The sequence below is a fragment of the Telmatherina bonti genome (genome assembly GCF_933228915.1).
Source record: "Telmatherina bonti genome assembly, chromosome: 9".
Classification (NCBI taxonomy): Eukaryota; Metazoa; Chordata; class Actinopteri; order Atheriniformes; family Telmatherinidae; genus Telmatherina; species Telmatherina bonti.
In genome coordinates, this window is record NC_136627.1 from 13540841 (window position 1) to 13557207 (window position 16367).

A 16367-nucleotide genomic window follows, 5' to 3' on the forward strand; every position below is an offset into this window, starting at 1 on the left:
TAGCCAAAACTGGCAACTCTTACAGGATCAATTTGGGCCATTACGACAGCAAAGTTTTTGCAAGCAGCCTGCAGCTCTTGCTTGTGTAGAGAACTCCACTGTTAAGGATCATTATGACTTGTTTAGATCACATTTTCAGAAAGCCAGTGGATGCTTCACAAGCAGCAAGTCAAGAGTCACTGAGCCGCATGCAGCTCACGAGCCGCGCAATGAGGCTGCAGTTCATACCAGCCTTTCTAATTTGAATCCACGTTTGTTTGCCTGAAAAATCCAGTATGTTTCAGTAGATGTGACTACCGAGCACTGGTCATCTAAGACCGCTTTGATCTCATGTAGCTCTATGTTTTGTTCTCATGTTATGGAAACGGAAGTTGTTGACCAATAGATGAGCAATTTTTCTTCTTCATTGTATTTTTCATTTTCTCCTTCAGTAATTTTTCTAGCGAGAAGCAAAACACCTTATTTAAAAGGTCTGGTCTGTCCAAGTGAGTTCAGAGCAAAAACAAACACAGGTCACAATATTGTCAAAGCCCTGAAATGAACAAAGAACCCGCTCAGACTAAGTGCAGTAGACGAGCGTGGTGTCCTTAGTCTTGTCAAAGTAAATAAAGGCCTCAAGTACTATCACCCTGCATGTTATCAAATCAAAGATACTTTATTCATCATCAATATTTAGGACAACCATTCCTTGCTAAAAAGCTGAATGCAGCAGGATACGTAGTGTGGGAACACTGTCATTAATGTTACATGTCTGTATGTCTGACCTTGGACGAGCTGGCTTGAACTCTGAATTTCCCCTCGGGGATTAATAAAGTTATAGAGGTAACCATACTTTATCACACATGAATTAAATCACTGTCATGTTCGCAGGCTGGCAAAGATCTTGATGAGGAGATTCATTAATGTGAATCCAATGTGTTGGGAGCAGGAACACATCTAAGACATGCAGGGCAGTGGTACTTAAGGACCAGGATTCAGAAGCATTATTTAAAGAAATGCAGTATTTACCTTAAAGAGAAAGGATTAACAAAGTTAAAGAAAACCAAACAAGAAATCACTAATTATGGCCTTTGTTAGAAGCCTCTCACTGTGTAGGAACATATCTATCTAAATGCTCCCACATCTATCTTATTCATGATGTCACCTAAGAGGCCAAACCTACTAACTCCCACAACCAGCCTGCTAAACCCAACCAGTCAAGTTAGCTGGGTGCACAATTAAGTTTTCCAACGTCAGGTCACAGCCAGAAATACTTTACAGTGTCTGATATCTCTCTGGAACATCATGTAGTCGAAGTCAGAGATTTTTGAGTTACTAACAACCACATCAAAAGGTAACTTTACCAATTTAACATCAGAAATGGTTTCATTTCCATAAACACTGGTATGATTATGTGTCATCAAATGAAAGATCAGAAGAAAAAGTTCAAAACAGACAAAAACAGATTCAGGTTTCAGAACATCTTTTCCTTCTTCCTCATTAATCATTTAGCAACTTTTTTTATTTATTTACTGTCCCTGTATCCTGAATATAAAGCATATTCAACATTAACACACTGCTTTTACAGTTAATCTTCACTATCAATAACCAAATGGTGTCAGTTATAATGACTTATCATCCAGAGGGACCGTACCACTCCATTTATTTTGTTACTTTAATTACACGATGCAGCTACAGTTCACCTCTTACACCATTAACACTCAGTCAGCACCGAGTAGTTTGCACTGAACCTTTTCATATTTCTGCATGAGCTCACACATACTCACATTACTACTAACGGCTGAAAGCCTGCACAAAATCCTCAATAACAGGAATGGAGTAAATGGGTAGATTAAAAGTGGAGAAGATTTTGACATGTTGAAGCACAAATGTTCATTTTGTGATACAAAAGTGTCACTGTTTAGTCTGCAGCTTAAGGACAGAAATATACCCTTCTGTTTATTTTACCTCTAAGAACGACACAGCACCAATAAAACAAATAATTCTGGGATCCATTTAGCTTCATGATTCTGTAACAGAGGAGTAAATACAAGAGCCGATCAGAGGAAAGACATTATTGCTTACAAGCAAAGCTAATCAAAGTGTATGATTGGAGCTGGTGCAAGGGCAAAAATTAGTCTTGAATAATTGGAGGTATTTTCTGCCATTTAATCAGTCAGAAAAGGGTCTATTTTTGGTGCAAAAGTGCAGCGCAAGCAGCTGCATCCTTGGCGATGAGGACAAGGAAAGGAAACGAACTGCTCAGTGGACACTGAAGAAATGCAGCTTCAAGCAAAGCAGAGACATGTGCGTCCCACAGGCAAGCCTACGCTCATCTCTCCTGCTTGTGTGTATCGCCAGGAGTTGATCGCCAGGTTGCGAGAAGCAACGTAGGACACCTCATTCCAAAATCAATTCCCAAAGGAGGCGGAGTTGCTTTTTAACTGCTTTTTAAAAAAAATTTTTTTTAAAAACACATCCCTGGCATCCGTTCATACGTAATTTCATGACCAACGGTGCGCACGTCTGATTCTCTCGCCTCCTGGGTCTTAATCAAGTTGTTTGTTTCAGAAAGACTTCATTAGGTTTTCTTCCTCTGATTGTAAAGATGTGAATACCTCTGAGTGAGCATGTCTGCCTGCTCATACAGATGCCTTTTGTTTTTTTTAGCACAAAAAAAACACACCTAAAGTCCTTGAAAGCACCACAGAAGAAATTTAAACACAGTAATGAAAGCTCCCTCATGGCTTCACCACAATGATCATTTTTCACCCTTGGCACTCTTTGTTTTAGGGAATGCAGGTTATTACAAGACGGCTGCAGGAGCAAGGGTGTTGTTCATAAAGAAAAAGATGTTTTTCTTTATGGACAATGATTTGTTTGTTTTATGTTCCAGCTTGTAGGCCTCCCGGGCCCTAACCTACATTACAGCACAAGGATTATTAATCATTGATGATCAGACCTTTTAATATTGCTCATATAAAATTTATCTTCACGTGAATAAAACAAATGAAGCATTCTGTTCTAAAACACTACATATTATTCTAATTTTTTTTCTTCGTTTTTTTGGGGGGTAATTATCAAGTATGTGGTCTGTCAAAGTAACTTTTGGAATTTCTTTCAGCACAATAATTTGATTACAGAGTTGCCACTATTGTAAGACTGGCTGGCCAGAATTTCACCTCGTTCTACAGACTAGCAACAAAGAAAACGTCAAAAAAAAAAAAAAAAAAAAAAAATAAGAGGTGGTATGTTCAAATATCTCATTTCAAAAATTAATGAAGCATCCAAAAGTCAAAGCCTTCACAAATCTCACATCTAAGACAAATCCAGAGTAATCATTTAATCCGAGCACTCATTATAACTTAGTAGAGAAACATCTCCAGAGGTCAATTAACCCATCGGGTGAAGCAAGAACAGAGAGGAAGCATGAATCACTGGTGTGCATGCAGAGGCACTGTAGAGCTAAGATAATCCACAAGCACACAGCGACAGGCCAGGATCATAAAGACATAAAATGAGCACTTGTTTTAATCCCACACATCACACACACCCTCACTTTTCACTGTACATATTACCAAACAGACTGTTGTCCTTTTATCACAAGTCATGCTTTAATTGGCAAGTGTGAAGGAAATAGAAGCCGTCGCAGTGGCCCAGGCTGGCACAAATACATTGGGGCCCGAGTCTACCGGAGCCAAGCTTGTGGAAACACGTTTGCTTTTATCATAAGAGTCTGTGAGTGTAGCCAGATTATTCTGCATTCTCTCTCAATCTGCCTTTCACGCTAGGAACCAATGTAGTTTAAGTCTTGGACTGAAATAAAGCAATCAAAGTCGGCAGAACAGATGTGATTGTTCCCGAAACAATCCGAATCACAGTGGAAATATTTTTGTCTGTCTCTGATGACCTAAATATACTGTGCAGGTTCCTATACATCCTTATACTATGACCAAATATAGTGATGAGGAGGAGGTGGAATAATGCGTTTATATTTCTTCCTTGCTATTTTATTAGATTGTGGATGTCCACTGAATTACCCATTTTTAGAAAACAAAAAATTCTGTCTAAATTGGACCTACCTTTGATCTCAAAAATGTTGTATTTCTTATTTCCTTCCTAGACAGTTTTAGCTCCTATCAGCTCACTTCATACGCTCAGTTCACCTCCGCCTTAGCTTAGACCTCAGACACAATCTTACAATCTTCATAATACATGAAACCTTTGCCACACTGGAGTCATTTTCTGCGCAAATGCATCTGTCAAGAATGTGCTCATTCACACAGTCTTCTCAGGTGTGATTCTACTACCCATATATACATAATGAGTACGTGAGTGGCACGCAATTGCTCACAGATGCAAGTCAGAGCCTCCAAAAGATGCTTGCACAAGCACTTCACAACAGCATATACACATGCATGAAGATGTTTGCATGTAAAACGCCCACACATCAACACAGACACTGGTGCACACACATGTACCTACAGCAACGATCAGAACCTTGCTGAATCAACCTTATAACAACTTGGGTTTTTCACGCAGGGGGTCGAGCTGCTAAGACCTCCGGCTACTTGGGCCTTTAAATTGGTCCCAGTGAGATGTGAGAGCTCAGGCCACAGGGCTGACCTCTAACTGTTCGCCTGTATATCAAAAAATTTATACTGTCAGCCTGATCACAGCCAAAGATGTGGTTCTAATGTAAGGAGACTGTGTTCGAGTATAAGCTAATGATGGTAACGGCAAAGGCCACCTGGTGGTTCTCTAAGAACAAGTAATATCTTAAGGACGTCCACCGGCTGAAGACTGTTAAAATATCTTGGGAAGTGATTGACAAATGCTAAATCAGCTTTAATATTTTATTGATGAGTCTGCTTCCATGCCATATTTTTTTGGAGGATATAGACTATATGCAGACCTCTTTTTTTATCTGGCCAAAAGTGAAAATAGAAAGTGAAAGCAAGGAATTTCAACAGAGACTGTGTTTGGTTGACACTGATAAGCATCGTGCTGCAGAGCAATCATGACAGAAAACGCAGGCTGAGTGTCTCCACTCAGGAGCCTCCATACCTGACAGCTGTGCATACAGTCCAACATGATGGGTGACATGTTTGGCCTGTCAAAATCCCAGAAAAGATTAGCTCCATCTCCTGTCAATCATCAGAGGAAGATGATTCTCACTTTCTTTTCAATGCAAGAGCGCTGCCGGTTGATTCTATCACAAGTCTCAGAGCATAATATTGACCATTAACATATTTAATATTCATAACAACCAACAAAAGGCTCAGTAACTTTTTTAAATTTTACATTTAGTTGTGTAAATGTTACAGCTCTGAGTCTGTTGGTCTGCAAATATTCATGCAGATGGAGCCAAAAGACATCACTTGGCTCCACCCGTACCACCATGGCTCAGGACTGGTGGATATCATTGCAGGCTTTTTCCCAATTGGTCACACATGAGGACACCTGCGTATTTAAGGATTGTTATCGCCGGCATTCAGGGCAGTTGCGTCTGACTCAGTTTACCACTTTCTGCTTGGCGTCGACTGCTATAGAGCTGCAGATTTACAGAAATTTAACTTTGGCTTTTCTTTGTCGTTTGCTGTCTTTGCCTGGGTTGTTTGGTCTGTAGTTACAGAAATGTTGGTTAGCTTTTGGAGTTTTTGTTAAATAGTGGATTTTTCTACTGTCGCAGGATGTTTTAAGTTTTCCCTTTTGGTTTCTTTGGTTTGAATCCCTTTGTAAATAAAATCCCACCTTTATTGAAACTCTTAGTTGCCATTTTTCTTTTGTGTTGCAACTCCTTTTTTCTGCTAAACACCACGGGGGTCGTAACAGTTAATAAAAATGTATTTATCCTGCATGTCTAAAAGTCTTCACTTACGCAATGAAGATAAACTCCCAGCCTAACTAGCCAACCCTCTGGCTTCTCTTCTCTGGTTTGTGCCAAAAATGGATCTTTGCCATCACAAGGAAATAAACTGAACATTGGCTCAGTAATTGTGTGAGTTAAACTCTAAAAAAAAATCAGACTAGAATTAAATCAAGCATGCTTATGCTCTTCAGATTTGCATTTATGCTAACATGAATACCACTTTGTCATATCGTATCTAAATCTTATCTGACTAGGCAATCCATGTTTCTGAATGAAGTCCTAACATGTCATTCTTGCAGACCGATTCCTCGCCGGCTGCTGAGATGCCAGTACAGATGGACTGAATCGAGATGAAGCCAGCAGCAGTGTCTGTGGAGCTAAACTCCCGGTGAATTGTGCCAGCGAAGAACCTCGCCACTTTGGGGCCTGGCCGACGTGGCGCTCAAGCTCCTGGCAGGGGAAAACAGGGGGCCCCTTGTTTGGCAAAGGCATGTTGACAGGAAGCATAATGCATTCACATAATAACAGCCGAGAGAATACAGCCTCCTCGTACCGCCCTGCTTTCTCTTTCTTATATACAGTAAGCACTTTTACACAGATAGGGTGCAAAACACATACACAAATCTACTTTACACTGACAAAAACACACACACACACTGAGTTACACAAGCATGCACACTACATCACAAAATCCTCAGTGTCTGGTGCAGAACGGCCTGATTGCTGGTCTCATCACCAAGGAGACCAGCATTAAGCGGGCGCCTGGCAGAGACAGACTGGCATTTAGCATTTGAGGACCCCATAAAGCTTTCAGGCAGACTATGCAGGCCTTTTCAGAGAACACAGAGACAAAGAGAGAGAGTCACATGGATAACATGCAGAAAAATAGAGAAAAGGAGGAAACTGAAATAGTGTTTGACGATCACATTAAGGAGCAGAATGATTTAGAGAAGTGAAAGTGGGGAGCAAAGATCAGGTTGGTAACAGAGAAAAGAGGGAGAAACACCACTCCATATGGAAAAAAAAAACAAGGTGGAGGGGCAGAAAAATGAATGCATCATTCTGGATAAGAGGCAGGAAGAGATGCAAAAAAGAGATTTTCCCTTTTTTGTACTGACAAGTGGTTTAGAGCCGACAAAATAACCACTGAGAATGATGCATCTAAGGAACATAAAACACCATCTGAGCGTTAAGAGCCGCATGTGTGAATTCAGCTGACGTCACCAACAAGGGAAGCTATTAATACTCATGCCCACCTGAGTCTCTACCATGCTAAGCAGTGAAATGCAGTGCAAATTAACTATGAAAATGGGGGATTTTTTTTCCCCTCCCATTCACAACTAATCAGGGGGGAAGAAAAGAAAAGAAATGAAAGAAAGGAGGAAATGGAGCATTTGGGTTTGATGAGAGCCCTTTGCCCTCTGTACAGAAAGGAGATGATTGAGGGACGGAACGAAGCAAGCAAGTGCTAAAAGGTTAAAGAGAGGGGGATTTGGGTGGTGGTGAGCTCCAGATGTTTTTGAGCTGAAGGGAAAACAGTGAATTTTATAGGAAGAGAGGAAAGGACATTGTTACTGTATATATGTATACATTTTAAACTCAATTAAGCTTTAAAATGTTGCTTTTTCTCTGAATTCTCAACCTACAACTCCATCCCTGTCTAATTTCCACGTAATGTAGAGAATGGATATATTTCAACAATATGCCACCTTGTCATTCTTTATATATCAATAACTGTAAAGTACCTTCAAATTGGAAAAACAACATATTCTTCTGAATTTTCCCATTATGAACAACATCAGTCATGTGTGCCTGCCAAATTTACGTTCTTTTTGTGTGGCAATGGCTAAAGTTTGGGCTCTCAAAGCGATGAACCATCACCAATGGGCATCTCTTCTGGTTCTTCTCATGTTGACAGCATCTCAACAAAAAAAAAATAAAAAAAACAATGATTGACAGTGTGACTTCCAAGAATTTTTTTTTTTTTTTTTTTTGACAAGTAAAGCTGCTGTGTAGTGTTTAGCACTGCTGCATCACAACAACAAGGTTCTTTGTTCAAGTCTCAGGTGGGCTCTTCTCTAAAAAGTACATGCTTGTTCAGCTAACTGGTGTCTTTAAATTCTCCCTAGAAATGAGCGCAAGTATGAGTGCTTGTGTTGGAAAAAGTGCTAATAACCAATGGATGATCGGAAGCTGTCAACTTTCTCTTGTCACTTACTTCATTTTTTGGACACTTAATTGCTAATCTAAACAGCCATTCTCACTACCAGGAGGAAAGTCATAGAAAGGGCTTCAATAACGGCAACACGGCGCATACACAAAAGACAGCTCTCAAAAATAAATAGCATTAATTGTCAGATAGGCAATTAAAATGTGTACAAAGCTGTTATTTTAAATCCCTCTTGCTTTATTGACATATTCATCTGCTCTGACTCTTTATTTACAAAGGCTTGATGATACATACAAACACTGGGAAGCTTTACCACTTTGGTCAGGATCAATTCCCTCAAAAAGATCACTGTAGCCATATATTAGCAATTAAGAGTGGTTTATATTTGGTAGTGTGGAACTGTTCTGGGACCTCCCTGCCCTTCAACATAATGTTGAACGCTTGAGGGAAGGAGAGCAGAAGTGAACATCCCCCATCCTCAGACTACACAGAGCAGCATCAATGACAGTCATGTCAACACACAGTTTTAAGGAGAGGTGACTTAATGAGGGGAGAAACAGCTGATTAAATGTGGGCCGAGCTTGATCAGGTGCCCTTTCGGAACTAAACGCTCTGCTGGACTCCTGGCAAGTTGTAATAAAGCTGATGCTGATAACAAACTGTAAGTAATATGTTCTCTGACAATGTAGGGGGTTTTTTCTATAACAATATTCTAGCTAAAGCTACAGTGTCATCACAATTACAGCAACACTTACATACTTAATAAGTAATGTACAAACCTGCATGGAAATAAAGCCAGTGATGAGGCAAAACATTTTTTGGAACATGTTCCTCAAAAATATAAAATAAACTTACTTTATTTTCCATTCTTACAATATAGTGTATGCATGCAACATTGTGCGTATTCTTACCAGAAATAGTTGTTTTTTGGAAATCATGAAATGTCAGCATTGGTCAGCATTAACATTAAATCAGGGTAATGGTTACTAACTTATAAGAGCAATTGTACATTTTTCTAACCGCAACAACGTGTGTTGTTACATATAAAGCAAGAATCCATGGATATACCAGTTTTGCTGAGGTATAAGAACCTCTAGTGGTAATGACAATATTAATTGCAACAGTGACTGCATTTTCCCTCCGGGATTAATAAAGGATTTTTTTCATATCATTCATGAGAGAATCTGCAAATGAAAGTAGAAATTGTATGGTAGGGATGGTCACAATGTTCAAAGAATGTATGTCAACCCAAAACTATGATCCATTTTTAATCCAACCCCAATTGATTTCTACCAGCTAAGTGATGTTACAGCTTAAAGCTAAGCAGCAAAGTACTTTTTTTGTGTGTGTCATAACACGTGTTTGCAGATAACCATGGCAACCTTTAAAATTACATCGGTGAAGATAAAGGTTAGATTAACAGCAAATTTCAGGTGGGTATTTATTGGTGAATTTAATTTAATTTGACTTTCTCTAAACTTTTTAATACCCACATCCAGCTGTTTCAGTACTGGTGATTAAATGCAAAAGAAAAAAGAAGCACAAAAGCAGAGTAAACTATTAATTAAAGACTAAATGCTCTGGTTCAAGGACATTTTTTTATTTTAACAGTCTTCTTTATCATATTTTACTATTTGAAGACCAAGCCGTCACCTTACAAGACATTGACATTTTATGTGGATGTTTTTATATCGCTCCTGTTTAATAACTTATTTGGGATGGAGAAATTACGGCAATATGATTCTACTTATGTACCCTACACTAACGATCAAATATTATGAATTATCTCAGTTCACTATAAATGTTTTTATAATTTCTATAAATAACACCAAAAAGCTGAGTAGTATTAACATTCTGTAATGTATGTTTGGAAAATAGCATTTATACTCCATCTAACTACCCCTCCTCCCTCCATTATGCATATGTGGAAACACTTACATTAGCATATTCCCCTCATGCTACTTATAAGGGAAGTTCTTCACAGAACAGTAGAGTGAGTTGTACTTAAAAGTGTGAATAAAGAACATTCATGACTCTAAGTTGGAGGACTTGTTGCTCATGTAAAATCTAGGATCAGGACTTCAGTCTCCACAGAGTTATAGAGATGTTTAATCCTGCCAGACCACTTGCTTGTTAGTTGTGTTGCAGCACAAAATGACAGGAATTTATTTTCTGGAGTAAACAATGGCAGCACGTCTCTATCAGCACAACAGGTGATGAAACAGTTGTAAAAGTATATGTACACAGAGTTTCGGTTGCACCTTGGTGACCAGAAATGCAATCTTCCTCTAGTCTTCGACCAATCCCCACTCTCAGGCTGAACCTCAGCAGGTGTGAAATTTGCTTATGCTGCTGATTTGTTCTCTCTTAGCTTCACTTTCACCTCCCATCTCCAGTTAACTTACCCCCGGTTATTCTCTCCCTAACGCTCGTTAAGAATTTAGCTTTTAGCCCACCACCCTCATTCTCCAAGTGCCTGTGATGCTGTAATTACCAACAATTAGACACTGTATCATTTACACCTCATCTCATCTGCACAGCTAAACTCACAATATTCATTTTTCATTTTAATCTAAAGAAGGAGCCATTATAATTGGAGTCATTTTTCCCCTCCCTACTTTGATTGCTAGTTGTGCAATCTGTTTCTGTTTTAGCTCTGCTATACAACCTGCATTCACAAGCTTTTATCTGAGCACTATTTTGTTATAACAATGGTGAATAGTATCTCATGTGGCTGTGCAGGCACAATGATGGCAGTCTGAATGGGCTCCACTATTCTACACTATCCTCAGTTAAACAAAGAGTAATTTTCCCATTGTGCTCTAATATGCAGCACACATCTCCGTGCTGTTCTCGTCACCGGGTGTTACAGTAGAGACGAGCTACATCTCCTCCCACTATTTCTGCCTTTCTGGGTCTCTTTCAACTCACTGAGCATTACGCAGCTCTATTCTGCTTATTTACAGAACACAAACGAAAAGGAGCTACACATTCAACACGGGCTATCGGAGACCCAAATTCCAATGGGGTAATCATCCTCTAAACACAGAGAAAACGCTCTGGAATGGGACAATGCCCCATGCTATTAAAGCAGCCTCTAGCTGAGCACAATAGACTCATTGATCATCTCATGTCATCGTTAAAATCCTGCGTCTCATCTCACAGCTTTAATAAAGGGAGAATGTCAACCGTTTACAGGCCAGAGAAGATGGATCACTTGATATTCTGCCATTGATTATGAGATATGTTTATAAAGAGTAAGATTGAAGCTCATGGATCCTTGTGAAGATACTGTCTGTCCCAATTCCTCTGACTCAGCTTATTTTGTTCCACAGAGTCATTTCTAACTGTTCTGGGATGATTTTCTATCATCTCAGCACCCCCCCTCCATCATCCTTACTGACACCGCATCACTACAGAATGATGACAGTGAGCTGTAATTGCACATCATTGTTGCTTTGCCATAATTACAGCTGTGATAGCGAAGGAGAGAAAATGACTTAATAGTCTTTGGGTAATTACCCCAATTGACTAGATGGTGGCTAATTGGATTGTTTGACGTTGTGTAGATTGTACATCTTTGCATGCATGTGTGTATGTGAGACGCAACTGACAATAAACAAATAACCCCAGGAGACTCCATTTGTAGGGGCAGCACAACATGAGGCTAGAATCACCCACCAGGGTCAATTTTCACTGTCAGACACACATTCTCACTTTACTTTATATGGGGAGTCAACTTTATACTGCTTTTGTTTTAATGACTAACGAACTAAAGTTGATCATTTCCCTCCCTCTGAATATCTGGGCAGTTGCATGAACTGTTGAAGATTTAATAGTCTAAGGCATTTAAAAAGCAATAATTTCCCAATGAATGGTTGTTTTTATGAAGACAGAAATAAAAACTTACTTAAGAATCCAACTTTGTTGATATATCTCTAATAATACAGCCAAGAAAACTTGATTGTAACAAAAGCTTCTCTCTCCTGACCTTTGCAAATTTCAATTCATGTTTCCCATTGTTGGTATAATTATGTCATGCAGGAGAAAAAAAATCCTGAAAACCAATAGTCTCTGCTTCCACTAATTTACAAGATATACACAACCTACTATCCCTTCACAATGTTTTTAATCTCCCATCTACCAAAGCCAAGAGAGGAGACCTGTTTTCAACTTAACTAAAGAGCCAACAAACAGATTTTCAGACAAACTGCGTCTGATTTTTTAAGTTCAGCAGCTATTAATCCCCTAAAAAACACTTCAGTAGAATCTATGAAGAAGGTGTTCTGGCTTTTCCCTGCAGCCACGATGCTACAGATGAACAACTCTAACCCTGCGGTAATTCAACTGTTCATGTTTAAGCCAGAGGGCAATTTTCAGGAAGAAGAAGCTTAATTCTATAGAGCTGCAAGCCGGTGTGAATAATGTTATCTTTTTCATTTTTATCACTTTCAACATTATTTTATAAATAAAAGATGCCTGCTCAGACATCGGCTGCTTAATTTTTGCACGGCTGCATCCCGACGAGATGACCGCTGAGGCCACTGAGGCCACAAAGGCTGCAGACCAAGACGACTATGTTTCTGCACAGGGATGTGAAAAAGAACGGGACAGAAAGAAAACACGTTGAAATATGGATCTCTTGGTAATATTATAGGGGGCAAACTGAATCAGCTTTTGGCTCAAATATGAGAAGCTGCAGCCCTAAAAATGAAGATTGTAAACCTGCACCTTCTCTGATACTTCTGATGGAATACTTTAGGTTTTCTAAACACATCAAACTACTTTTGTTGTTGTTTATCTTGTATGACTAGGACTTGAGGGTTTCCAGACCCTGATGCCATGCAACATCATAAACTGAAATGGTCAGGTTTGCTGTCTCACTAGCAAGCGCAAAACATCCGAAAGGTCTTTTTCACATGCCGATACCTTTTAAGCCTAAATTTATGCTCCCAATGTGTTTGACATAAAATCGTGAAATTGGGATTAAAGTTTACACACAATTGATTTAACTCTTAGCTAACAAGAAAGGTCATAATAAAGGTAAGTATCTGACTTCAGGTGTGTGCTGACACACACACACACTACCAAATTTACTACTTGACTAAGGGTGTGGTGGTCACTCTGGTGACTTTACAACATTGGCTTGATTTGTGTATGCATACATTGATGTTGTGTTGAGCCACCACCGTCTGGTGTGTGTGAATTACTGACGGGGAACAGCAGCAGGTTACAGAGACCTGTAAGGCACAACAATATGTGAAAATGGCTTCTCCAGGTTACCTCTGCAAGTTTCTTTAATTTATTGCTCACATTGCATGTTAATCAGCTGTACAGCTGAACCCAATTGCCACCAGGAAGTCGGGGGTCTATAATGAATAAATAGGATGTCAGATCTGTCCTTTTTGAGACTTTATGGTGTTTTGCCAATTTACAAAAAAGATACTTAGTCTCTGCACTGATGGCTGGTTTTGTCCATGTTGAAACATCATGAACATGTTGACAAGAATATAAACTTAATTTTGATCAGGGCAGAGATTTAACATCTTTTTTATTAAATTTCTGTCACCTCAACCCAGTTGTAAAAGCAAAATCCCTCTCCATACCAATGATACCAATGAATCACCACATCCTTGCAGTATTTACTTTTATTTTTAAAATAATTTTGGGTAGGGTAATTATACCCTTATATACTTTACCCTATGTTACAAACTAAAAAAATACCAGTAATATGTTAGATCACAATTGTATTTTCCTGATCACCAGGCCACCAGTTGGCAGTTGTGTTTCTCATTACACAAAATGCTTTTTCACAGGGGTTTGATCACATCCCGACCTACTGACTGGCTTCCAATTTGTAGCAGATCTGATTTCCAGCAGACTCTGCCAGCACAGAAATAGTAAACAAGCTTGTACAATCATATTTATCTGATCTCATCATCCTTCACTCATCCTGTAACAGTGTATAATCATGGAGACCTGGAGACCGACAGCCTCTCACTGACAATCAAGAGGAAATTAGCAGCCAGCAGAGCACACATATCTTTTAGGACCATATGGATGATGAACCTTTAATATCTTCAAATCCAATCTTCTGTTTATCAAGCTATCTCTTTTCCCTCTTAAATGTAAAGAGTACCGTCATGCAGACCAACTTTTCAGAGAACACTTCAGAGCTGCCTGTCTTTTGCTTCACTGCCACAGTCACTTCCTCTTTGCTCTCTGTGTGATAAAACACGTCAAGTTTGGGTTCTTGCTGCTGGAGACCTTTATACATGGTGGTTTTATTTGGAAACTGGCTAAAAAAAAATATCTACTCAAGCATAACTGAGGCAAAGGACTGCTTAAATAAACAGATGCTCACCAAAAAAAGTAGCTATACAAGCGCCTCTATTCTGTTTTAAATGATGCTGCTGTTCAAGACTTATAAAACAAAAAATAGATTTTTCTTTTTGTTTGACTGATTTAACCGTGTTAAATCAGTCAAACAAATGGAAACATTTTTATTTAGCTAATTGTAATGAAAATAATTGTAGTATGTTATTCTGTAACTGCTTGGGCGTATTTGTGTGTTCAATTGTGAGGTCATGCTCCTCTGCTAGTGAACCAATCACAGTAAGCCAAAGCTATCTATAATCTACAAAACAGGGTTGCAGAGCAAATGGCAAATATAATCTGCAGCAATGCCCATCTTAGCAGAAGATTTGGGCCTTTGCTCAAAGGGTTATATATTGTTCCATTTTCACAAATCACGCTGGATGTGGATCAGCAGTGTCTCATTGGAAGAGGCAAATGAGCCTGTTCTCGGTCAAGAAAAGGAAACAAGGGTTTATTTCAGTGCTACAAATTAAGCAAGAGGGAAAAATGTAAAAATCTCAAATAAAAAAACTTGAAAGGGAACCAGTATGTAAATACAACACAAAAATAGGCTTATTTATAGAATCTTAAACTTTGACTCACAAATTAAAGGTTTGTGATAAAAATGTGTTTCTTTGCTTTCTAAAAGAAAAAGCACGGTATGTGGGGGTGGGAGGGGGGGCATTGTAATTAGATTAATTAATGAGTCAGCTGAGTCATTAAAATATGTGTTTTTGTACAATCGCAGGATATTTCTGAAGGTATGCAACGAATGCACCCTGCTCCATTTTCCATCAACGTTCTCTGCTCCTCGGCTCTTCATCTTAATTGCAAGATGTTTTAGATAGCTGGCAAAGTAAACTGCAGTAATCCCTGTACACAGAGAGCGATGAAGAAGGCTTTGCATCACAAAGCAACAAATATCAGTAATCATATAATGAAGCACACCGTTAGTCCCGATTCAACCAAAAGCCCCTTTTCAGAAATGGGGACAACATTATGTTGATCCTAATTGACTTTAGGAATGCTGGATTCATGGTGATAGACAACAAACCGTCTAGGCAGTCATTGTCTCTTGGTATGTGTGCTCATTAACACTCAGCCAGTGTTCAGTCTTTGAGTGGGTGCCTTTAATTACAGACCTATTATCCTTTTTTAAGGGTTTCATAATAAAGTAAGTGTCTTTGGTTTTCTCAATAGCCATCAGGTTTTTTCGTCTCCATAATCACCATCGTGTTTAGCAACAGTCCATTATTGTGTTATACTTATTCAAAACTTCTCATAAAGCTCTAATCTACTTAAAAAGCTTTTTGGGTGTACATAAAAAAGAAACAGAAACAGAAAGCAGTCATAGTACATAAATTATGTCTGTGACAATACCGCTATCTAGTATTATCAGTTAAGACTTTACCTGAGTGTTGTTAAGTCATAATCATGTCATTTTGTGTGGTTGAATGTACATAAGCTACCAGTATTTATTTTTTTTTTTTGTATGGGTTTGTCTGATTTGATGGAGTTTTTGGCTTTATGTTTTTGGCACAGCTGTCAGCAAGAGTTAAGGCGATGGACATATTGAGTAAACACAGTGCAAACCAAAGTAAAGCCAATTTCCCTGGCCTCTGTAATCCAGATAAGGTACCAGATAAAGTAGCAGAGGCTTTAAGGGTTTGTTTGGGATGAGAAACATATATATCTATATATCTATATCTACCTATCTATCTATCTATCTATTTATCTATCTATCTATCTATCTATCTATCTATCTATCTATCTATCTATCTATCTATATATATATATATATATATATATATATATATATATATATATATATATATAGATAGATAGATAGATAGATAGATAGATAGATAGATAGATAGATAGATAGATAGATAGGTAGATATAGATATATAGATATATATGTTTCTCATCCCAAACAAACCCTTAAGGCCTCTGCTACTTTATCTGGTACCTTATCTGGATTATATATAT

The 16367-nt window shown here is 38.6% G+C and overlaps 1 protein-coding gene across 2 annotated transcripts in view; it reads right to left on the minus strand.

The window, feature by feature from the left end:
- Positions 1-16367, minus strand: part of igsf11 (immunoglobulin superfamily member 11) — a 122306-nt gene that overhangs the window by 92696 nt on the left and 13243 nt on the right. The window lies entirely within an intron of this gene.